We start from the raw sequence: 14811 nt of genomic DNA, 5'->3' as shown, positions 1-14811 counted from the left end.
CAAGGGCACTTTTTTCAAGAGTAGGACATACAGGACAAAGGAGCCCTCTCGTGCAAATTTTTTGTTAGAACTATCGATACCTTTACACGAACCTTCAGACTACAGTCCCGATTTATATTTATAGACCCCATATATACATTGATTAGTGTTAAGTGCGATTACATACATTTTCTACTAACGTCACTTTTGACACTGACGAATCATATCGGAAACAGATCGAATTACTCAAACTCGAATTGGCCTAATAAAAATCTCAATATTTTCACTTGAAATTTTGTGATAAGTGAACTTTCGTTTAAATAATCGGGGCTTACTTGTTTCCCCTGGCTCGTGTCGAACGATTTACGCAACAAGAACCCGCGTAATGTTGCGCCTGGGGCGAAACTGACAACTTCCTTCTCCCTCCGACGTCTCTTATCAGGTTGTCTCCTCCACTGCGCGCAGGACTAAATTGTGCTGAGAAATACATTTAATGGATACATTACACATTTAATTTGGGTAAGTTGTAGTTTTGTAGAACGTATGTTCGAATTCTAAATAGCCATAGGCGTGAGCGAGAATAGACTCGAAAAGTGTAGCGCTCGCTAAAAAAAGCTTTTAAAAATCAAAATGTTGCGGTCCATTATCAAACCGAAAGCACCTAAAGAAACTGGTCTAAGTAGGTAGGTAATTTAATTTATAATCATAGTCTCCGAAAGTGCCACAAAGCTTAGTTTTTTTTTTTCACCGCTCAAGGCTGTCTTTATTCCCCAAAAACTGATGAGAAAGTTGCATTTTATGTTGCATCATAGCAGTAATAAGTAATTTGATTCAAATTTTGAGTGTTTCCTCATATTGGCTATATAATTTACTTTAAGGTGATGATTTAGAATAATAAATAGCTTTCATTTTGATTTAATCTCGTAATGTTTTACAGTTAGTATTTTCCTCGCGGTGGTGTGGTGAAAAATAATGTGTTTCACTCGGTAGCTAAATTTATTTGACCCTCGTGCCTTGAATTCAAACCCTCGCAACGCTCATGGTTCCACATTTCGCACCACTCGCTACGCTTGTGGTTCAATTGTTAATGCTGGCTTGGGCACCAATATTAACGGCACGAGAAGTTAAACTATATTAATATAATTTGTTTTTACCACAGGCCACTACTAATAACAAAAGTAAGTATGTAGTAAGTAAGAATGTATTATTCTAAATAAGAACGAAAGCACGACCGTCAAAGTTCCCCATATCGGGCAATTTCACGAGGAGTGCTTAGCTCCAGTAATGTTCTGCCGGAGGCGACGACGACGCCTGACAACTTTATCGGAACACGAGTTTGTCTCTGTACGGTGCCCTGTTTAAACGTTCGAGTAGTCAGCGTTTTTTGCCTGTGATTCATTGTTTGAATAACAGTAGATGAGAAACAGTTATAAATTGTAAAAAGCCGAACTAGATGACGCTATCCGGCGCCTTTTGTACGCTGTTAGATCGTGTATTAAAATGAATAAGTTTTTGGCAAAAAAATCATTTTTGCCAAAAACTGTACTTTTCTTTCCACAGGCAACTAATACTCATCGAGCCAATTCTAAAAACTCCAAACACAATTAGGTTGCGTTGTTTTATCACAGAGTTCCTATGTCCACCTCTTGTCTCCATCATCAGATCAGCTCGATGGTACCATAATATTGCACCCGACTTACATATGCATGCAAATTTTCAGCTCAATCGGAAACCGGGAAGTGGATCAAATTTAACTTGCAAGATTTGATTACAGACCGACAGACAACGGGTGAAACTAAACAAAAGCTTGTAATAATAAAAAGTAGTAAGGGTACTTTTTTTTTGGAGTTGCAGGCATACATAGGCTACGGAGACTGCTTACCATCAGGCGGGCCGTATGCTTGTTTACTACCGACGTAGTATAAAAAAAAAGTTAGTAATAGTCAAGTACCTCGGTTACCTTATTACATGGTGGCAACAGATTGTCCTTTTATTTTAAAAACCGGTCAAGTGCGAGTTCGTTTACCTCGCCCACCGAGCCTCGGTGACCGAGGGTTCCGTACAAACTTTCAATTTTCTCATGTAACTATAATCACGAAAGACTTTTGACTAGAAGTATACTATTAGCATAATTATGTACAGCGCCATCTATGGGCAAATTGGATTACCTTATCATGTGAACAGATTTCAATAATTTATGTTTTATTTGGAAGATGTCTTTAATAATAAATAAATAATAATAAAAAACATTTATTTCAGACAGAGCCCATACAATCTTGTTATTTAATCTTAAAAACTAATTATTAATGGCTGTTCTTAACTAACTTTTTTTTTTTAATAATTTATTTATTTATTATTTAACTAACTAAAAAGTAAAATAAAATAAATAAATAAACATAATAAGCACAACATAGGGTCAGCAGTGTTTGACAACATGCATGGACGTCCACCGGGCTAACATAGGGTTGTCCCAGCGGTTAGCAAACATGCTCAAGATGTGATTGGGACTGCCGCGCAGACGGGACATGAGCGAGGCACACCTTTTCCTCATGACGGCCGCAAAGCCATCTGTCCTGGCTTCGGCAAACATGCCAGACGCGCTACAGTGTCGCGGCAGCCCCATCAGCACCCGGAACGCGTTATTGTATTGAACGCGAAGATCGCTGTACGCTCTTTGCGTATAATTGACCCACAGGCTACATGAGTAGAAAGATACACAGAAGGCTTTAAAAAGAGTAATCTTGACTTTTTCTGTGCATCGCGCAAACCTGCGGGCCAACATATTGCATCGCACGGCCAGCGACCTTCGCTCCCGTTCAACGTCCAAGTTGTCTTTTAAGTCTTCGGTGACCCAGTGACCCAAATATTTAAATTGGCTAACTTGCTTTAAAGGCACACCTGTTAAAGAAATTGCTGGTAGCGTGTAGGTTTTAGTACCTGCCTTAAAAACCATTAGTTTACTTTTGTTAGCATTATATTTGAGTCCATGGGCCACCGCATACCTTTCACAGATCGCCAGAAGGCGCTTGAGGGCCCCAATCGAAGGACTCAGCAGTACCATGTCATCAGCATAGCTAATGTTATTGACACAAACACCGTCAATATGACATCCGACTTTGGTACTGCTGAGCTCCTCGATTAACCCGTTCATATACAGGTTAAAGAGCCGAGGTGAGGTTAACCCGCCCTGCCTCACCCCGCACTCCAACCCATACTCTTCCGACAGAGACCCTGCCCACCTGACACTGTTCTTTTGATGGTTATACCAATAACTCATAAGAGATGTAATTTCATAGGGTAAGGTCGTCTCATTACTTATCTTGTCCCAGAGTACGTCGTAGGACACAAGGTCGAAAGCTTTCGACAAATCAAGGTAGCATGCAAAGACCGGTGTTCTGCCTTTAGTATAATATTGGACAGTCTGTTTGAGGCTCAGTATGGCACTTTCCGTCGACAGCCCCGGCCTAAAACCAAACTGTGCATCATTAAGACGGAAGTGCTGTTCCAGGTGACCATCCAACACACTGTCCAATACCTTGGCCACAATAGTAGCCACCGATATTGGCCTGTAATTTGAAACCTCAGTAGCATCACCGGTTTTATTTTTAATAACTGGAACAACAGTGGTGCGCATGAGGTCACCCGGTAGGTACGAGTGTTTGAGACATAGTGTATAAAATAATGCAAGAACCCTAGGTAAATGCGCACCCGCATGCTGCAGATGTTCAATGCTGAGGCCATCGTGTCCCGGTGACTTACCTCTAACCATATTTTTAATTACAACTGCTATTTGACTAGCCGTTATGGTAAGGGTTTTCTCCGGCACACCGGTATCAGCATTGAACACCCGCGTTGGAGGCCCTAACGGCGATTGTACTCTGAAATGACGCTGAAAAAGGTTAGCAATATCTCGAGGGTCATGAGCTCCGGCAACGCTCACAGGAAGGCCAAACTTGTGGTTATGTTTATTCACAGCTTTCCAAAACTGTCCGAAGTTTTTATTTGAGTGGTGTTCAGCAATAATGTCACATTTTATTTGCTGCTCATTGTTTTGACACCACTTCAATTTTGCCTTGAAAGCCTTTCGGGAATCGCGCATTTGCTCATAAATATGCCCAGATGACGGTTTTCCGTGCAGAACCCAATTTTGAAAAAACAGTCTAGCCTTACCGTGCGCTTCACGGACATGACGGTTCCAACCCGTAATCTGTCTCTTTCTAGTGGACTTCTTGATACTACTAGATCCTTTTGCAGCATCAGTCAGAGCACAGATAATATCAGAGTACATTTTCTTTAACAGCTCCATATGATATTTGTTACCACAAATTCCATTGCTACAGTTGCAGAATTCAGCCTGAAAGTCAATATTTTTCAGCTTTGTGTTACATAGATTTTTATATAAGTCTATTTGTGCATGATCACGGTCACCCCAAATGACTGCTCGATTATTAATTTCCAAAGATGTTACAATTTTAGGCTTAATCAGCTGCATATTACATTCTACTAATATGGGGTGATGATCCGACCAATACGTGTCATACACCACTGACATATTAACCACCGTTTGTCGAGCCGCAGCGGTAACAACACAGTGGTCAAGCCAGCGCCGGGATCCGTGCGCCTCGCTTACAAAAGTATATGAGTCCGCAGGCAGCAAATCTAGATCAACACACGACCACGATTGCTCGATACAAAACTGCTTAAGTTCAGCTGCAAAAGGTGTACCAGGATGTGCATTGAAATCGCCTAATAAGAATACAGTTTCAATATCTTGGCTCTCAATGACAGCTCCAATTTCCGCAAGACAGTCTGTGAATTCAACCAAGTTTTCACTACAGTCAGTTGGCATATAAATAGAAAATATTATCACTGCGCGATCTTGCATGTTTACCTTTATCGCGGTCAAACGAACACTATTGCACGGAATCACTGTTACGGTGGTAAATATGTCCTTTCTCCATAACAACGCAACGCCGCCATGTGGACGCCCTCGAACTACTCCCGCCGAAGTGTCGATAGCGGAGGTTCCAGTGAAGGCAAAGCGGTCATCAATTGTTCCCAAAAAACCCAAATCTGCTTCGAAAATCCAGGTTTCCTGTAGAGCCACGATTTCAGCCACGCGACACAATTTCCTTTAATGTAATCTCATAGGAATTTCAACTACGAGTATAGTAACACCCGCAAACGGGATTAAATTGCAAATTAAATTATTAAATGTTTTTGTTAATTTAAAAAAGGTATCAAGATAGAGGTCTGATTTTATTTTTCCTGTAATATGTATGATAATGTTATTATTATGTAAAAAAAATCATAATTTTTCATTCGTAAACTTCGGAGATAAGGGGGGGGGGGGGGGGTATGTTTTTTCACATTTTCCTTCATAAGTCAATTTTTTTCACTATGTAAAAAAAAATTGTTTTGTAATGTTCAATTTGAGCTCTTTCAAATGATACCCCACTTGACCTAGTAACTAGACTGAAATTTTGCCCCCTCTTTATATTGGGCATTTTCCATAATTAATATTTAAAAAAAAAACACTTCCAATACGTCTGGGTTAGCGTTCAATTTCAAATCGATAGCTTAAGTACTTCTCGAGATATGTATTTGGCAATGTGACTGATGGACGGACGGCCGGACAGAGTCACACCATAAGGGTTCCTTTTGTACCTCTTTGGTACGGAACCCTAAAAAAGGTCATATACTTAACGTCTATACTTATTTATTTATTTAGTGTTACATTTGTTACATTTTTCATAGCCCCTTTACCCGGCTCTCTCTTAATCTCGTTTATTACTTAGTTTTAGTCACCACGGAGTTCAGTTATTAATGCCCTCTTATTATATCATTCAGTAAAAAATTATACAGTATAAAAAATAATGTATTCATAGACTAAATAATCTAAACATGGGATTAGTTAAACAAGCCCCGACGGTAGTTATTATTAGGGGATAGGTAGGGTGATCCATGTACATATAATATTTTCGTGCCCCAGACAAGGAATCCTGATGTATTTAACCATGTACCAATTTTGGAATATATTTGAATGGATGTTAGTTCAATACGTTGTATTATTCATATTCATATATATTTATTGCATCCGTAGTAGGTACACAGGTGTTACATAATAGTTTGTTTCACATGGGCCCTGGCAGGGCACGGCAATTATCTTAAATCTTACATTAATTGTTACAGTTTATGTCAAGAATATCAATATCTATATAATGTTAATTTCAAGCTTAAATTAATAATTGAAAAGACATGTCCAATAAATACACTAAACTACAAGATAATTACATTTCATCGTTCAAAAAAATCATTAAGCGTATTACTTATTTATTAAAAAATCCTTCAATTGCTTATTGAATAGCGTGTCTGATATTTGCATTAAACTGCAGACTGTCGCCGCTAATTTTGATTATTATAAATTTTGATGGACATCATGTTTGGGCTTGATTTATGTAGCTTTAGTACAGAACTTGTCGGTGGCGCTAGGTTATTCTTAAGTCTACTTTCAAAACGTCGAGGACGGTCGCCAATTTTTGGAAAGAATTCCGGGTATTTCCTGAGAAATTTGCAGATTTCTAAAATATAAATTGATGTTAACGTCAACATTTTGTATTTTATAAAGAAGGGTATACAATTGTTGGAGTCTGTAGTGTTGGCTAGTATTCGTACGCACTTTTATTGAAGAACAAATAGATCATTTATGTCAGTATTGTTTCCCCAAAGAATTATCCCGTAACTGAGCCATGAGGACGCATAGGCGAAGTAGGCAGTCAAAGCGCATTGAAAGTTGGTAGATTTTTTTATATCTCTGATGACATATATAAACTGGACATTTTATTTTTGATTTTACTTAGATGCGATTTCCAGTTGATATGAGAATCTATGTCTATTCCAAGGAGGGTGAAAGCGTCTACACATTCTAGGGGTTGCCCGTTAAATGACAGATTTATATCTAATGCTTGTTTTTGGTGAGGCCTAAATTGTATAATTTTAGTTTTTGCAAAATTTATCACTAAATTTTGGTCAGTGAGCCAGTCTGTAAGTTTGGTCAATATATTATACATATATGTCGCTTTGAATGTTTTGATCATTTTTGCATGACATTGCAAAAGTACGCACATGTCAATCAGGATCATTGGAAATTGTGAAAAAAAATACTGTTCGCCTGACGAAAAATTATGAAATTTGTACATTATATTAACATTACTATTTTCACAGGAAAAATATAACCAGACTTCTATCTTGGTAACTTTTTTTTATTAACAAAACTTTTTTCCTTTATTATATCGTTATACGAGATAATTCAAAGTTTGTACGGAATCCTCGGTGCGCGAGTAAAACGAAGTCGCAATTGACCGTTTTTTTTAAGTTGCGTAGATTAAACAACATATCGGCAGCATTATACCTAATTATTTCTAGAACCTTGGGAATAAATATTAAGTAGCTAATTACCTGCCGATTATATTTTTTATGTCGTATGTTTTCTTATAAAAAAATCTTAATCATTAGTTAGACTGAAATAAATGATAAATTAAGATGACCAGCAGAGGCTTAGTATTCGGTTACGAACATAATAGAAAGGTTTAGTTGGTCCATCCTTTGTAAAAAAAAAACATATTTTGTTTACAAATAAGTCAAAAATCTCAATGGTCATTTTAGCGTAGCGCAGCAAAATTAACTATTTTATTAGAACATGCTTATATTTTTTCTTAATTATTAGTGTGCTTTACATATTTATCTGCGTATCACTCTTACCAATAACAAAACAGAACCCAACCAATTTTGTTACAAACATCAATTCGAGACACGAAATGCGAATGAGAGAGCTATTACGTAACTTAACAGGCCAAATTATTTGTATTGATTCTCTGAGCCCTCCCTCCCTTATTAAATACGAGCGTAAAAATAATAAACAAGTCCCAGTGGAGACCCAGCTAAGGTAACTGTGATAAAATAACACTGAAAGTTATTTTATAGATTTTTTTTGAGAACCCGTGAGGTAGGAGACGACCAAAAGCTCAAGAAACGACAAACCAGAACAGATATATTTGGCGCACCCCATCAAGGAGACCCCAGTAGATGGGACAAGGGAAAGAAAAAAAATATGAAGAATAAAAGTTTTTTTTATGAATATTCTAACTTAACTAGGACGCTAAGACACGTTGTACCTATGACAATAACAACAACACAAACAAAGTCTCGTAATATACTCAATGAAATATATACATCTCTGGCGCAGTCTGTCTTGGTATACTGTATATCCGTTTGGGGAGGTGCAGCTAAAAGCCGTTTTATAAACTTAGAGCGAGCACAAAGGGCTTTGGTTAAAGTTATGTATTTTAAAAAGATTACATTTCCTACTGACCTCCTGTACCAAGTCAGTGGACTTTTGTCGGTTCGGCAACTGTACATCCTACAAACTACTTTAAAAAAGCACAAGAGTCTGCCATTTAGCCCGAAATGTAAAAGAAAAAGAGTAATACAGTAAAGGAGTACGGAGAACATTGTAAAGGAATACGCCACGAGCATTTTTTGACCTACTTATACAACGTTGCATACAATATTTTTCCTGCGAGTCAATAAAAATAAATCTTAATTTAGGTAAACAAAGCCAAAGTTATAGCCAAGACGCGCGAACGGTCAGCGACACCTCGTAACTCATGAGGCCCTGGTACTTGCTACTTGCTAAATTATATTTTTGGACAGTTTTTTCTCAATTTTGGCCACCGTAGCCTACGGAGACTAACAAGCAACGCTAAGCAGTCTTCGTAGTCTATGGGTGTTGCTATATTACGGGTGTCACATGCGTGTTTCTGACTTATGAAGTAATTATTTTTACTATGCAACCAAATGAATATTTTGTAAGTTGGCAGCAATGCACTTAGTTTAAAACTGTATTCGTTTTGGTTTTGTTAGGTTGGTAGCCATTAATCGCAGTAACGTTATAGCGATTAAAAGCACAAGAGCTTTTATGAGGAATAGACAATATAGACTTTTCTTGAAACCTTTTATGTATGTTCTTATATTCGTGTTAATGAATGCATAAATGACACATAACAGTAGAGGAGTAGGAAAAATGTATTATCGCTCCTTTAGTTCTTTAGTTAGTTTAGTTTAGTTAATAGTTTATATGGTTATAATTATCCTAAGATATTTATACTTTAAAAAAGTTACCAAAGGAAGAGCGGTGTCTCCCAACATAAGCATTTATTCTGCTTACAGGGAGACTCCATCCCTTTGATCATAATGTACGTGTTTTTGTTGAATAAAGAATTTTGTATTTGTATTTTGGCCCCGAACATATGTAAGATTCCAGAGACGAGTGACAATTTCCAACCCATTTTTCATCCCGTTAGAAAACGATTTAAGGAATAAAGATTATCGTAAATGTTAAGTTAAATTATAATCTGTGTGGCAAATCCTTTGAGGCGCTTATTTAACTGTAGATAGCGGTGTTATTAAAAACGTATAATTAAACTTGTAGGCCGGAATAACCCAGTTCGTGCGCCGTGCATCCACAATTATTAACTTGCTACGAGTATCTCCAGTATAAAACTGTAAACCAGAGGTAAGCCTGCATTGTAATCCGCACAATAAATACGACAGATCCCCGCCGCCAGCAATACGGCAATAATTCTCAGAATGATCAGATATTATCTTCACAGTCTGAAAATCCCCACAACTTAGTTAAGATATCTTCCACGTGTGTTTATTAGTTTCGACTAGATATGGAGCCAGCATTTTGTCAACACTTAATGTCACTCAGTTTGTAATCGCTACCCGGTACCGGATTAACGAGATCAAATGAAATGCGCATGACGTTACTCACACATTATGATTATTATTTACCAATTACGATTTTGATTACATTACCAATTACGTATTTTGTAATTTTAGTACATAATAAGTCGTAAATTAACTTGGTTCATAATTGAAGATATTTGTTCATTGAATTAAGCCTAGTTTTTAACCGACTGCGTCAGAAGGTATTGTTTTTCGAGCCTATGTATGTATGTCCGTTTCTTTGGCACGCCCTACAGCCCAAACGGCTGGACGGTTTTTGACATTATGAGTGATCGTTGAATTCGCCAGAATTGTGGTAGTGACATAGCCTATATAAATTTTGAAATTGGCGTCCGCTAGTGAAAAGACTATTTCAAAAATATAATATGTATCATATGAAACACATAGTTCATTATTTATAAGCAGTCGGTTTTTAGGGTTCCGTAGCCAAATGGCAAAAAACGGAACCCTTATAGATTCGTCATATCCGTCTGTCTGTCCGATTATGTCACAGCCACTTTTTTCCGAAACTATAAGAGCTATACTGTTCAAACTTAGTAAGTGGATGTATTCTATGAACCGCATTAAGATGTTCACACAAAAATAGAAAAAAAAAACAATAAATTTTGGGGGTTCCCCATACTTAGAACTGAAACTCAAAAAATCTTTTTTCATCAAACCCATACGTGTGGAGTATCTATGGATAGGTCTTCAAAAATGATATTGAGGTTTCTAATATCATTTTTTTTCTAAAATGAATAGTTTGCGCGAGAGACACTTCCAAAGTGGTAAAATGTGTCCCCCCCCCCCCACCCGTAACTTATAAAATAACAGAATGAAAAAACTAAAAAAAATATATGATATACATTGTCATGCAAACTTCCACCGAAAATTGGTTTGAACGAGATCTAGTAAGTAGTTGTTTTTTTAATACGTCATAAAATTAAAAAAAAAAATTATATTTAGGTTTCTAATATAATTTTTTTCTAAACTGAATAGTTTGCGCGAGAGACACTTCCAATGTGAAAAAATGTGTCCCCCCCCCCGTAACTTCTAAAATAACAGAATGAAAAATCAAAAAAAAAAATATATGATATACATTACCGTGCAAACTTCCACCGAAAATTGGTTTGAACGAGATCTAGTGAGTAGTTTTTTTTAATACATCATAAAATTAAAAAAAAAAAATTTTTTTCATCAAACCCATACGTGTGGGGTATCTATGGATAGGTCTTCAAAAATTATATTTAGGTTCCTAATATCATATTTTTCTAAACTGAATAGTTTGCGCGAGAGACACTTCTAAAGTGAAAAAATGTGTGTCCCCCCTCTGTAACTTCTGAAATAACAGAATGAAAAATCTAAAAAAAATATATGATATACATTACCATGCAAACTTCCACCGAAAATTGGTTTGAACGAGATCTAGTGAGTAGCTTTTTTTTTAATGCGTCATAAAATTAAAAAAAAAAATTCATCAAACCCATACGTGTGGAGTATCTATGGATAGGTCTTCAAAAATGATATTTAGGTTCCTAATGTCATTTTTTTCTAAACTGAATAGTTTGCGCGAGAGACACTTCCAAAGTGGTAAAATGTGTGTCCAAAGTGGTAAAATGTTGAACAAGATCTAGTAAGTAGATTTTTTTTAATACGTCTTAAATGGTACGGAACCCTTCATGCGCAAGTCCGACTCGCACTTGGCCGCTTTTTTAGTTTTTATACTGCAACTTGTTGAATTAATCTGTATCTCTATCTCTATATTGTTCAAAGAAAAGTATATGCAAAAATTGCGTGGTGGGATAAAACGATATATAACCATATCGTAGCTAATTATAGTAATTTACAACAAAAATAGTATCACAAGCGTTTTGGCTTCCTTTCCATGCGATGGTTAATTAAAAAAGTTATACTTTTTTAATTAAAAATTTTTACTTTTTAAAACGTGTGTTTGCTAAGATACAACAGTTGCCCACTTTTATACTGGAGCCTGTTGCATTCGTTTCAAGTCTTCGACTGACAAATAAAATGCCACTCTTTTATTTATTATTAACCTTTTGTTAAATGTGTTTGTATTATTAAATTTGATACAGCTCTCAGAAATTTAGGTGATTTTTATGTACAAATATGCAGAAATTTCTCACGATATTGTATCAAACATACCTATTAATGACATCGCTGCATATATATTCAAAATGTTCGCTCCGCTTGTATAATAAATTTTGCGAAGGAGGATTGCTGGCTGCTAACCGCTTCCTTCTCACCGCTCGGAGTTCACCTCCAAACTCTGGAACCTAACTAAATGGTCACGCGGGTATGGTCTTACTGTTACCTGTCCAAATTGATACCGTAGAGATAAAATAATTTTAAACTACGCGTCGTTAAAAGCACTTATGATATGCCGCACTAATGGGGAAGAGTAATAGAGAGAGAAGACTACGCTATAACGCTGCGGAGCGTTAACGATTGGCAATTGGCATCACGTTGGCTAGGCCCCTGTACCCCTAGTGTAACTTTGATCGACATCATAACGTGACGAACGCGTTTGCGTTAAGTCTCATTTTGTATAGGATTTTGAGGTTCCAAAACGTCCCGCTTGGCGCGCTCTTTCGAAATCCAATACAAAATGAGACTAAACGCAAACGCGTACGTCACGTTTGGAAATCGAATTTATTTACACTAGGGGTACTGTTCTATTTAGCGAATTTTCGCAACGTCGACATTGATTCAGAAATTGTAGGCGATTAGTTTAGATTACCGTGGCGTGTAAATATAATGATTATTATACAATTTTAAGCGTAACAATGTAATTCTAAGCTCAAGCTTAGTTTCAACTGTAAATATAGACATAACCAATAATATCGTGCCTCGGCTCAAATTATTGTAATTGTTAGGCAACTCCTCGGGGAGGAGCGATACGATCAGCGATTGGCAACCCGTTTATTCGGCGTACGTATACGGCACTATCTCCTTCGTTAATGGGCTATCTGGGGCCATTCTTACTTACTCTATCGTTTAGTCCTCGATCCAGGGCCATGAAACTTCGCTTTCAAATTTACGACTGAAGTAAAGGACAGGAATGTTAAGATACATTCTCTGCTGAATACGCGACTGAGGCTTACAGTGTTTGTCTGTGTATAGGTAGACAAGATCTAGCGTATCTACGAAATATGCCTGATTGTACAAGTGTCGTGTCAGCTCAGTACTTACAAAGCGACTATACATATACTATCTTAAATAGAAACCATCTGAATATTTCGTATATTCTACGTGTGATGCACATATTTATTTATATTATGTGCCTGCCGGCGTTATTTAAAGTCGCGTTAGGGCGACCTAAGGCTATTTTTGTTAAAGGAGACCCAGAACAAACTGGAACGTATTTGATTGAAACGGACGTCATTTTTATCTATAGATTATTACGGTGATAAAAACAGAATCACAAAATAAAACGGGAATGTTGAGAAATCCTGCAGGGAAAACTCACAAGAAAAACTTTTAAAACATATGTGCATACTATTTCATAAAATTAGTGCAGCTTTTTTCAGGAAATTAGATAATATCTGGCATGTAAGTAAAACTGGAATCGTGTTCTCATATAATATAAAGTAATATTTTGATTTTGATAGCAGTTAATTATACTTCCTATTGAGAGTGAACAGATTGATAACAGACCATTTGTAACACTTCTTTCAACGAAATAAGGTTTATCTAAAGTCGGTGTTCCTTGCAAATGTTTGACAAATTGGAATATCCACCTGCGTTTCGTTGTAGAAAAGGAGCATAAAAGTGTCTTATTCTGAAGATATTTAATTCTCCGAACTGAACCTAAATGCAAAGTAAAGTAATTATTTTTCTAATGTACGTAGTTTAGACATTTCGATAATTTTGTAATTTAAACGTAGGTACAAAAACTTAGATTATAAATGGCACTATGACTATGACAGATAGTGGAAGTTAGTTGTACACTCACCATAAAGTTTAATGCAAAGAAACAACTCCACTCCACAGAGATAACTCCTTAGTGAAAAAACCTCGTGGTTTAGGCGGAGTTAAGCCTTATGGCAATACTATAAAGACATTGAAGGCCGCAAAGGTTTTGTTAATAAATATATTGCATTGCATTACAGAAATGAACAATACAATGTGTTTTGTTTCATTATGTTTTTCTAATTCGCGTTTCACTTACACCCAATATTACTTCTATTTCCGTAATAAAATGCATATTTATTATACATAAATAATAGTCTATAAGATAAATGCGATGGGCCCGAAATAGATGATCTTTTTTATTAATGTCAACGTTGGACTTTGTTTGCTGGATCCGAAAGCATGATGTCATAAATTGTTTAGAAACACCTTATCTTACAAGTAAGTTACTAAATTCTGTGCAACCACGCAGTATAGATTCTCAGCGTTATCTCAAAAAGTTAATCGCGATCTCGGACTTCGTATAGCGGCAGAATGGCCGGCCATTTCATTTATATGGTAATATAGTAAGAAAGGCGCTCTTAACACTGCAAGCGCTGAAATTAAACGGTTCAACTTCAACTAGTCGAAGTTGCGTCAAAAGATTACCAACTTTCGACTCGCCGTACACTAGAAGAAAATTTCACGGTAAATATTCAACTCTTGCTACTCTTATTCAAACAGTTTCATGTTGCGAATGACTTGCAAATTGTTAAAAGACTATCGGACATCTTGTATAAACTTCCTATTGTTCAAGTGGAAGTTTGAATACGTATAGTTAGGAAGAACTTACCAGCAAATAGGTGAATTATTTATTGAATATTTATTGCACAAAATAAATACAACGTACAGAAGGTGAACTTACTGCCTTAAGGCATTCTCTACCAGTCTACTTCGGGCAAAGCAGATAAGTTATATAGGCAGTGCAAAATCATGAATTCATGATGTACTTAGATAAAAAATACGATAAGGTATTTTTAACAACACACTACTCGTACATTCAACCATAAATAATACTCAGGCATAAACATAGACATACATACATAATATTAATACTAATCACATAATTATTTA

The 14811-nt window shown here is 36.5% G+C and overlaps 1 protein-coding gene across 2 annotated transcripts in view; it reads left to right on the top strand.

Moving 5' to 3' along the window:
- The window catches only part of LOC133517187 (protein O-mannosyl-transferase Tmtc3), a 215209-nt gene that overhangs the window by 117096 nt on the left and 83302 nt on the right, over positions 1-14811 (top strand). The gene's annotated exons all lie outside the window — the stretch shown is intronic.

Source organism: Cydia pomonella, chromosome 4 (genome assembly GCF_033807575.1).
Source record: "Cydia pomonella isolate Wapato2018A chromosome 4, ilCydPomo1, whole genome shotgun sequence".
In the NCBI taxonomy this organism is placed as follows: Eukaryota; Metazoa; Arthropoda; class Insecta; order Lepidoptera; family Tortricidae; genus Cydia; species Cydia pomonella.
Note: the sequence above shows the minus strand (reverse complement) of the source record. Positions and strands in the feature narration are given on the sequence as shown.